At 43.4% G+C, this 11,222-nt stretch overlaps 1 long non-coding RNA gene across 1 annotated transcript in view; it reads left to right on the top strand.

The window, feature by feature from the left end:
- Positions 1 to 360: 360 nt before the first annotated feature.
- The window catches only part of LOC137517573 (uncharacterized), an 82,515-nt gene continuing 71,653 nt past the window's right edge, over positions 361 to 11,222 (top strand). Inside the window, exon 1 of the long non-coding RNA XR_011020574.1 lies at positions 361 to 418. This is a non-coding gene — a long non-coding RNA (uncharacterized lncRNA). The remainder of the gene's footprint in view (positions 419 to 11,222) is intronic.

Below are 11,222 nucleotides of genomic sequence, written 5' to 3'. Positions count from 1 at the left end.
GACTTATCTGAACTGAAAATAACATTATTCACATGATGTTGCATTTCTGTGAACTGAAAAAAATATTATGCATTATTCAAAATATATTAGCTTATAATTCTGTTTCTGTTTCAGTTATGTAAGAATTAGTGGGTGCCAGGGTCAGAAACTCACCTGTTTGCCCATAAACCATTATTAGTTTGAAAGTCTGCCCCCCCCCCCTTTCCTTGGCAAAATCGCTGTGACTTTTTTGCCCGCAGTGTTTATTGAAGCACTTTGGCCACCCCCACCTACAATGGCCTGGCCCGCCCACAGCTCAGCAACCTATCAGACAAGGCAGGTGGAAACACTTTGGGAAAAAACTGCCACAACTGCTTTGCCCGAGGGGGGTGGGGTAGGTGTAAGAGTTTCAGATGAATAATGATTTATCAGCAAGTGGGTGAGTTACTATACTAACCCTGGCACTGTCTGATTCTTCAGTAACTCAAACAGACGTTTACATTAAATGTTTTATATTTTACAACCTTGGTCCTGTGTAATCCACCTGTGCACTAGCTTGCAATACAATCTAATTATACGCTGCATGCAGAAGCAGTTGGGATGTGGCATATTTTTAAGACAACTATCGATTTTAACATACAGTGAGCCATGAATACTAGCCATTTTTCTGCTTGATGACATACTTCAATGGAATGAATGGGAAAGCAAATCTAAGTAGTTACAGATGGGACATTATATCTTGATGTAGTAGAGTATTGTACTGTGTTAGCCATCAGTAAAAGTTTTGAATTGGGATGATACCGTGTATTGGCTAATAAATTGTATAATTCTGATAAAAAACTTCTTGATCTATATGGCTGCAGGATCATTAATATGGCAGCCTCCATATCATTCTCACCTCGGGTTCACTTTAATATCAGTTGTGTATAAATTGACTTATTACATAGATGTATACCCAAGTGTATAATACACTTGGTAGCCCATAAGAAATCACAATATTCCTCAATCTTAGACCTGAGTAAATTGTTTGAAGGTATCATATGGGATGCTATATAAAATTATGAAGCACCAATATAAAATAATGGGGTACAGAATACATATGCTGTTGTCAGGGAGTTACTGGCTACCTTATTTGAAATGAAGATGTAAAATTTGAAGCATGTAATTTGGGCACTGGTGGTGCTTTTGTAAAATTGGCACTGCATAGACTAATGTTAATGCCCCCAGAGGGGGATTTGAGCACCTGATAAATATGGTAATTAGGTTGTGAAAATGTTGGTGGAAGGAGGTTTTAGTGGTGAAAGTGGCACTGATATAGGGTTAGTGTGAAATTAGGGTAGGATTAGGCGATAACTATTGGTGGATGTTGCGGCGGGGGAAGGTTGTTGGTTAGGGTTAGGCATTGACAGAGAGAGGGTTCAAGTGAGAATAGGGTTAGGTTTAGTGATAGTAAAATATTGATAAAAAATTACCACTATAGTATTATTAGAATTAGCCACCGATCATCCACTGATATTTTACTAGTGGCTATCCCCAGTGCCCAAATGATTGCAGTGCTTTTTATTTACATGTACATGTTAGATTAGTAATCAACTGTTTTGCAGAATACAAAAATATCCAGTAGATTTTGACTTATTTATCACTAGATTGATCATCACCTTTATTCATAAGAAGTTTTTTTTTGTTTGTTTTTTTTTTTCAAACTTAGCTTGGCATGCACTCAACTGCACAAAGATGAAGAAGACTTCATCATCATGCTCCTTTCTTGAGTCTCTATTTTGCATAATGTGTTCAAATTATATGACCTTCTGGCAGATCTAAACTGTCATAGTTATTCTTTATTAATAAGGATAAAGTTATTAGTAAAAAAAAAAAAACAACAACAAAAAAAAACAGAACAGAACGCAAAATTAAACAGTACCAATCTATGAACCACACAAGCCATACAATCTCATCCAGCTCCCATTCAACCACCCAACTACTTCCACCTCTCAGACACTCCAGCCGATACATGATTTCCCTATTATTCTATAGGTCTTATTAAGTTCCTCCAATGTATTTTCACTTTCCTCTTCTACTCTTCTCTCGCCTCTCTCTTCCCCCTTTCCATTTTTTTCCATCCCAGTCACCTGTTCCTTCTTACCTATGTCCTGATAGGTTTAGAGTTCCAAAAATGAGAATTTTCCTTCTCTTCTATGTCTAACTACTCAAAGCAAGAAGTATTGGGTAAGGATGATACAATTTATTGCCTAACTTAAAAGAATTAGGGTAGGTGCCCATACACTTAAACGTTTGCTCACCAATAGACAGCAGGTTCGATCACTGTGATCGAATCTGCTGTGTAATTGATACAAACGCTGACCGAACGACCGATTTCCGTCCAAAATCGATCGTTCCCGTCGATCTGTCCGCGCGGAAGATTTAGCTCGATCGCCGGCGGGTCGGGAGTGTGTCAATAGCGGCGTTCGAATGTCCGACAACTGACGCTGCTCTTCCCGCTGTCTCTTCTCTGCGCTAGGCTCTGGCTGGCTTCACTTCTTCCTGTCCCGAGAACAGTGGAGTGCCCTCTACTGTTTAAACTTCCCCCGACAGGAAGTAAAGTGAATCTGGAGCGCAGAGCGCAGAAGGGACAGCGGAGACCGGGGGGGACTCACGCCGGACAGATCAGGTAATGTATGCGGGGGGGGCGGCAGCACCGGCAGCTCCACAGATTGTGAATCGGTTTCATTGTGAAATCGATTCAAAATCTGTTTGCAGTGTAGGCAGCCAATAGATCCCTCTTTCGATCACAAAGGGATCTATCTGCTGGTCGATCTGGTGGCAATCGACCAGTGTATGGCAGCCTTAAGAGTAAGCTTTCAGCTGGGCAGCCTTTGTCAGACTTCAATCCCGTCAAAACTTCTTGCTTTTACTGATGGCTACAATACTCTACTGTAACCCTTCAAAGAAATTGCACCTCTTCATTATCCATTCCATCTTCGTTATCCATTCTTGCATACTCAAATGGTCATGCAAGCTCCAGATATCAACCAGTTGATGTTGCCTTAGGATCTGCTAAAAGTTACACTTCTCTTTTATTAAAATAATAATATTTTCTGAGGAGGAATCCTGTTCGGGATCCATTGTCATATTCAAATCCAATAATTAATATAAAATTCAGATAATGTTTCGCCAATGTCACTCAGCTGCTAGTCTGGCAAGGGCCCCCTAATTCCTTTATATCGATAAGACAATTAATTATGTGACAGACTGCGCTAAAAACATATACTTTAATAAAAATTAGATCAATTGATCAAAAATTGTGTGCATGCATACACACAAAAGTAGAATCAAAACATAAATGTCCATAAAAACAAATAAAAATCGATTGAAATAAACCCGTTATGGGTATAGTGTGCAAATTTGCAGAGTGTGTGTCACTGGATGGTTGACCCGTATGTCTAATTACTGCTTTCAATCAAACGACATACGGGTCAAACATCATAAGAGAGCCTCTGATTCCCCTAAGTATATGTTTTTAGCGCAGTCTGTCACATAATTAATTGCCAATAATTAATATACCCTTGTCCAAAACTATCACCCTGTTCAAGAACTTTGCCAAATGATTTACCTGCCCTCTATTGGGGGCATATACATTTGCAAGAGGTATTACTGTTCCATCAATTCTCCCCAGTACAATAACTCATCTCTCCATATTGTATCTACTGTGAAGTTTACTCCCCCTTTTTTGATGAGTCAGCTTTGTAATATTACAGAGCAAAACTAATCCAACTTGCATACAGACCATTTCAGATTGGTTGATCCTCATCAGTGCATGGCATGGATTAATATGGCTCTTTGGGGTAGGATTTGAAACACCCAGAGTAACAGATTGCCCAGCAAGCTCATGGTGAACCAAAAATTCCTAGAGTGTATAAGGGACTGAAATAGAGCAAAATGGCTTTTTGATCTCTTTCAGCCCCTTACACCCCTTACACACTCCTATGAGTTCTGGTTCACCATGAGCTTGATGGGCAATCTGTAACTCTGACTCCTGTTAGACAGCCAAAGCTGCCCAGGCTCTTGTTTTCTATCTTAGAGTTCTTACTTTTATACTTTGTGCTCGCTGCCATACAGTTTATTCCTGCCTCCTATATACTCTAGGTCTAAGATTTATGAAAGAAATACTGTTTTATAGGCAATCACTCAGCAACAAGGTTTTTTTTTGGGGGGGGGGGGGCAGATACCAGGACCTGTTTTATAGGTAAACGAGATGCAAAGTTTCATAGGCAAGTAATCATCACCAAAAAACCCCTGTGTCGTCTAGAGCTGTCAGTTCAGGATACAGGTAGTGTTGGGCGAACACCTGGATGTTCGGGTTCGGGCCGAACAGGCCGAACATGGGCCAGATGTTCGGCATGTTCGGCCCGAACGCCGAACTCAATGGAAGTCAATGGGACCCCCGAACATGCCCATTTTGGGGGCCCTATGGGGTCGCAGGCATAAGGGGGGAGCATGCCCCGATCGCGGGGGGGGGCAGAAATTCCCCCCACCCCCTCCGCTAGCGATCCCCCCTCTGCCCGCTTCCCCATAAAAAAAGTTTCAGGCAAGTTAAATAGTACCTGGTGGCTGGCACTGGCAGTGGAGTGAGGAGGAGGAGGAGTCCGAGTAGCAGAGTGACGCGTTGAGGCCGGGCAGCGGGCGGTTCAGCGGTAGTACCCTTGTGGTACTTCCGCCCTTTCTCTGACCTCGCGTCCTCTGCATACGAGGGTACGCGTCACGCGTACCCTCGTATGCGTCATCACGTAGAGGACGTGAGAACCCGAACATGCAGAACCCGAACAGTGGCGAACACTGTTCGCCCAACACTAGATACAGGCAAATAGTTATCACAGTAGCCTATTTTAAGATTGACACTGTGAATAAACCAGCTTTGTAGACCATGAATTAAATTAGAGATTGGATTTGTATGCTAGCAATCAGCAAAACCGATAGCACAAGGAACAATTTTTAAGGTTCAGTTCAGTTTCAAAGACAAATGCTCAGCTCAGAGTCTTATGTATCCACAGACTATGGTCCAACTTTATATTCTCAATATCCTCCTCAGTGTCAAGTAAGTAAGTACGTCACTGGGATTCCCAGCTTTCCGTGGTGTATTAATGTCATTCCACGCATGCACACTGCACTGCCGCCGGCAACAAATTTAAAATCCCTGCACCCATTGACTTACTTGACTTCCGACGCATCGCCACAGAAGTCCGACGGTAACATGCTGTTGACATTTTGGTGGGTTGGCGGCCGATCGGGAACTTCTGGCGCAATGCGTCGTGATGCAGTAAGCATGCTAGGCCCCATTGCCTTGCATTATCGTTGCGTTCTCCTGCGGCAAAAGAGGTAATTCAACTCACACTTGCAAGGCAAGTGTAAATGGGTCTTAAAATGACCTCTACTATCAGGCAATGGGCCTGATGCTATTCCAGGTGATAAGTAGCTTGCAGATGCGAGCTACTTATCACCTTGTCATCGCACGAGGATTACCGGCAAATCCTATTGCCAGTTTCACTCGTGCGATGGCCGATCGTTAGGGAGCATTACTCAGGCAAAAGCCTGAGCGATGCTCCCTATTACCGGGCGATGGGGAGCGAGGTTTACCCTGTGGTGCTGTCCATCAGCACCACGGCCTCGCTCCCCACACATGCGCACAACCCGCCGAACATCCGCCGCCATCTTCCGCCGCTGCATCTGGGGGTCTCCTTTAATAAGGAGACCCCCAGAGCTCCCCGCCGGCCGCCGCTCGTCTCCGCAACCCCCCACAAAGTTACAAAGCTACAAATTGCTTAAATTCCTTACCGCCGCTTTACACCCGTCGGCCGCCGCATCTCGCCGCAAGTCCCCGCTGTGTAATTACAGTGTACGAGTTACTGTAATTACACTCACTAATAACAGAGTCCCGGCAAAGCATCTTTGAATCAGCCGCCGGGGCTCCCCATTGGTTCACAGGCTGAGCCATTTTCATTGGTCCAGCCTGTGAACCAATGGGGATCCCCGGCGGCTGATTCAAAGATGCTTTGCCGGGACTCTGTTATTAGTGAGTGTAATTATACACTGTAATTACACAGCGGGGAATAGCGGCAAGATGCGGCGGCCGACGGGTGTAAAGCGGCAGTAAGGAATTTAAGCAATTTGTAGCTTTGTAACTTTGTGGGGGGTTGCGGAGACGAGCGGCGGCCGGCGGGGAGCTCTGGGGGTCTCCTTATTAAAGGAGACCCCCAGATGCAGCGGCGATGTCGTGCGTTAGCATGTTTAGACCTGCTTTTTGCAGGTCTAAGCTAACGCTCATGTCTGCCGGGAAGCATCGCTTACCGGAGGCATGCAAAGTGTAATAGGATAGGGTGTAAGGAACTTGCTGGGCGATAATATCACCCAAGCGAGTTCTTTTAGCACCCTGCCTAGGGCTAAATGCAATTGGATCAGGCGACTTTATAGTCGCCTGATTATCGGACTCACCAGCGTTTAACACTGGCGAGTCTGACAATTGCATCAGGCCCAATAAGTCTTCATAGCACCAACTACTGTCAAAACAGGGCTCTACTGAGCTCTAGTTGGAGGAGAATCTATGTATGTAACTAATGAGCTCATCCAACCTGGAACATGCCTTGCATTAACATTAGTGATTAGGCCAGGTGATGATATTACCTGAAGGCCAAGACATACCACGTTTCACATGGATGTTATGTAGTAGGTGTGGTAAGGTGGCACGGCAGGGCTATGGTCTGGACCAAAAAGTCCACACAACACAAAGTCTTACTGGGGTCAGTGGAAACGGCCTGTGCTTCTGAGGTGGTAAAAGTACATAGTATGCAGTTTTTCCACCAGTTTGTTTTCATAAAATCTTCTAAAGAATCACTTTAAGCAAGATGTAGGGCAGCAGACATAAGGGTTGAGTCACTAAACAGTGCTAGTGAATAACGTTATAGCGCTACGTGAATTACGCACATTATTGCGCGTGTAAAACTTCTATGTGCAGCAAAATCACACAGAGCGCGGTATAACTGCACAAAGATCTTTATCTAATCAAATCTGATTAGAGAGAGATCGGTCAGCTGCCCATACTCCGCAGGTTGATTCCCAATACAGTTAAACATGAAATCGCTCGGGAATTGGCTGCGCCTGTTGGCTCGTCGCTGCCCCCCCCAATGTAAAAATGTACTCCCGTGTGTGCATTTATACATTACCTGTCCTGAGTCACCCATTGTGTGCTGCCCATCTGTCTTTGGAATCCCCCGCAGATTATTGTAGGTAAGTAGCCAGGTCTAGGTGCCCCCAGTATAGGCTAGGTACAGGTGTCGTTCAGTATTGGCTAGGTAGCTGCAGGTGTCCCCCAGGATCGGCTGGTTAGGTGCCTCCCATTATAGGCTAGATAGGTGCCCCCAGTTTAGGGTAGATAAGTGCCCCCCAGTTTAGGGTAGATAGGTGCCCCCAGTATAGGGTAGATAGGTGCCCCCCAGTATAGGGTAGATAGGTGCCCCCCAGTATAAGGTAGATCGGTGCCCCCCAGTATAAGGTAGATAGGTGCCCCCCAGTATAGGTTAGATAGGTTTCCCCAGTATAAGGTAGATAGGTGCCCCCAGTATAGGGTAGATAGGTGCCCCCAGTATAGGGTAGATAGGTGCCCCCCAGTATAGAGTAGCTAGGTACAGGAGCCCCACAGTATAAGTTAGCTAGGTGCAGGGGCTCCTGTACAATGTAGCCAGAATTAGGAATGTACAGCATATTTTCCCCCACCCCAGATCCCCCTCTAATACCCCCCGATGCAGCCGCTGCCTACTAGATACATACCCAGCCACGTTCCAGTGAGCGCCCCAGCTGGTCTGCACAGCTCCGCATATATTCCAGTATGCGGAGGATCGGGGCTGAATTCATGTGACGTCTGACGTCAGATGTCACATGACTTCAGCACACATCCTCCGCACACTGGAAGATATACGGAGCTGTGCAGACCGGCTGGGGCGCTCACTGGAATGAGGCTGGGTATGTCTCTAGTGGGCAGCCGCTGCATCGGGGGGTATTAGAGGGGAATCAGGGGTGGAGGGAACTATGCTGTATGTTCCTAATGCTGGCTACATTGTACAGGAGCCCCTGCACCTAGCTAACTTATACTGTGGGGTTCCTGTAGCCTGAGCGGCATGCCCGACGTGATTTGATTGCTGGAATGTTACACCACTTGTTGCCATAGCTGCTTGTCTGAGCTCTCTGCACTCACAGCTGTTCACAGTTCCTGAGCCTGCAGACTCTGGCTGTGAGCAGAGACCTTGTCTGACTCATACACACAGCACACACACAGAGCCTGCAGGGGGCGTGGAGGAGGTGTGTATAACTTCTCCCTATCACAGCAGAGCAGCCCATTCCTTTCTGCCTCAACAAGGCTTGACAAAGGAAAGAAGATTAGATTTATTACAGAGACAGTGCAACTAGAAAAGGCTGCAGCAATCCAGACCACATTAGAACAGGTGTAGGAACTTATAGGATAAAAGAAATAAGGCTGAAATTTTTGTTACAGAATCCCTTTAAGCTCAAATATAGAATTTGTCAAACTTACTTTCTATGGCAATATATTCCACATTTTAACCACTCTTACTGTGAAGAACACCTTACCGAATAGCTGGAAAAACTTTTTCCACCATAACCAAGTCATGTCCCCTTTTCCTTTGCACAAGCCTAGGGACACAAAGCTCATCTGCCAAGCATTTATATTGCCCCACTGATGTTTTTATTCATGTTCATTAGATCTATTCTGAGGTATTTTTTGTCCAGACTAAATAAGTCTAGTTTATCTAGCCTTTCCTGGTAAATAGGACCTTCCTGATCAATTGTGTTGTTTGTCTCTGAACCTGCTCCAAAACTGCATTGCATCTTCTATTGTGGTGCCCAGAGCTGCATTCCATCCTCTATAATAAAACCCCTGTGTCCTTGCGTCACGCTGTCTCTGTGAGGCTGGGTCCGTGGTTTTTGCTACTGCGCATGTGCGCAGCACGAACCCAGCCTCACAGAGACAGGAGGACGGGGACGGGGCCAGGGAGCCAAACGGGCGGCGTGTGAGTGGGCGGCCGGGTGTGCGGCGTGTGAGCGGGCGGCCGGGTGTGCAGCGGGTGATCAGGCGGCCGGGTGTGCGGCGGGTGTACGTCTGGAGGACGCGCGCAGCGGGCTTAGGTCCGCTAGTATTCTATATGCGGCCACACATGAGAGAAAATTGGCAATATGCCAATTAGTATTTATTATTATTTATTAGTATTATTAGTTTTTATTTCCCTTTTAATCCATCCAAACATTGCATTTTCTTTAGCTGCAGCTGCCTGGAATGGAGTATGATTATTTAACGTGTTATCAACCAGTACACCTAAGTCCCTCTCCAAGTTTGATTTTATTTTGTATGATGTTAGACTATTGGTAAGACCAAAATGCATAACTTTTTCAACATTGAATTTCATATGACATTTACTTACCACATGGCCATCCTATGCAGATCTATCTGCAATAAATCACTATCTTCCTGTGTGTTGATAATTCTTCACTACTTTGTACCATCTGCAATATCAACATTACTTTCTACTTCATCTGACTAGGTCAGACCTTATTGCTAACTGTCACCCATTTTTAATATGATCCATTGACCACAACTCTTTGCTTTCTGTCCATTAGCCAGTTTCTTATCCATGCACACAGACTCTTCCCCAGTCCTTGCATCCTCAACATTTGCACCAGACTGTTGTGGGGAACAGTATTGAATGTCTTTGCGATGTCCAAGTATATCACATCTACAGCATTCCCAATATCCACATTAGCATTCACCACCTCATAAAAGCTGTCCTTAGTAAACACGTTGATGCTGAGAAATTAGATTAATCTCCGCTATGAAGTCTTGTATAGCATTTCTTAAGCTCTTTGAGTCCGACAGGAGAAAGGCGCTATACAAATACTGCCATTATTATTATTATTTCTTAAGCTTACAGGTCTATAATTTCCTGGATTTGATTTCTTTGCCCTTCTTAAATAATTGGAAAATGGGAGCTGTACACCATTTAATTGGAACTTTCCCACTTGAAAGAGCAAAGGAAGATGTAAACACTGTGCCAATTTGCAAAGATTAGAAACCCAATGCACACTTTCTTCTTAATAAAAAATTAAATAAAGATGCATCTTTATACTTAAAAATTAGCAGGACATTTGCTGTGATTTACTGCTATATGGGCTGTTGGATGCAAACTTTAATTAAAGTACAGCTCAATGTAGGGTTTTAGCATGCCCTATTTCATGTGATCAAAAAATCCTTACAATGTTTATGGTCTTCTTTTTTCAAAATGATAGAAGTAGGATTTCAAATGTATTTCATAAATCTATCACACTGTGTTAATGATGCATAACAGATCTCTTTACCCTGCTTTATATGTGTAACGAATACTTACGTAAAGGTAACATTGTGCATTTGCTGTCTCTGCACAAAACATCTAAAAGTACAAAGACGTACTGATTACATGACGCAAAATTGTTTTCAAGGTAGTAATGTTTTGTAAACTAATTATCAGTTAATTAAGCAAATTAGGTCTTTAGTCCTCTCTGTGGTCTTCAGAGATTAAACCTTTATGGTTGTATTTAAATACTAATTAAAATATTATTGTTTTTCCTCACTGCATTGCATTAACTCATACTAACACCAATGTTCAATACTAAGCTTTACTATAATTTAGCACATGATTATATAATGGAATTTGTTTTAACATAATTCACTCTCCCTCTGGTATAGACGTTTAATTATATTATTTTTACTCTGTGTTTAGTTCAGAAATTAATTTTAGCTGGTCATTTGGGGAACTTTTGTTTTATTGCGTAACAATTTTTTTAAAAAGCAGAATATAGTTTATTATATCATATTATTTTTCCACTTTTTATTTCTTAGCTTTTTTCACCTACTCGGCTTGTGATTTATGTACAGAATTGTACATTAAATTGCTTTTTAAAGGCTTGTTGAAATTAAATAATATATCATTATTTTCTCCTTTTCAAGTCAGCAATTTCAAAGTAATTCTTCTTTAGGAAAAAGAGAAAAATCCCTTTAAGGAGCTATCTTCTAGAGGCTTATATGTGTTGGTTTATTTGTCTGAAGCAATTGAAAATCATGGGACAAAGCAGCAAGCATGCTCTTGTTGCAACTAATTTATTTCAGATCAATAAAAATCACTTGGTAGCCTGTGGCCTCTGCCGTCTAC

Source organism: Hyperolius riggenbachi, chromosome 5 (assembly GCF_040937935.1).
Source record: "Hyperolius riggenbachi isolate aHypRig1 chromosome 5, aHypRig1.pri, whole genome shotgun sequence".
NCBI classification, from domain to species: domain Eukaryota; kingdom Metazoa; phylum Chordata; class Amphibia; order Anura; family Hyperoliidae; genus Hyperolius; species Hyperolius riggenbachi.
The sequence above is the reverse complement of the archived record's forward strand: the minus strand, read 5'-3'. Positions and strand labels throughout refer to the sequence as shown.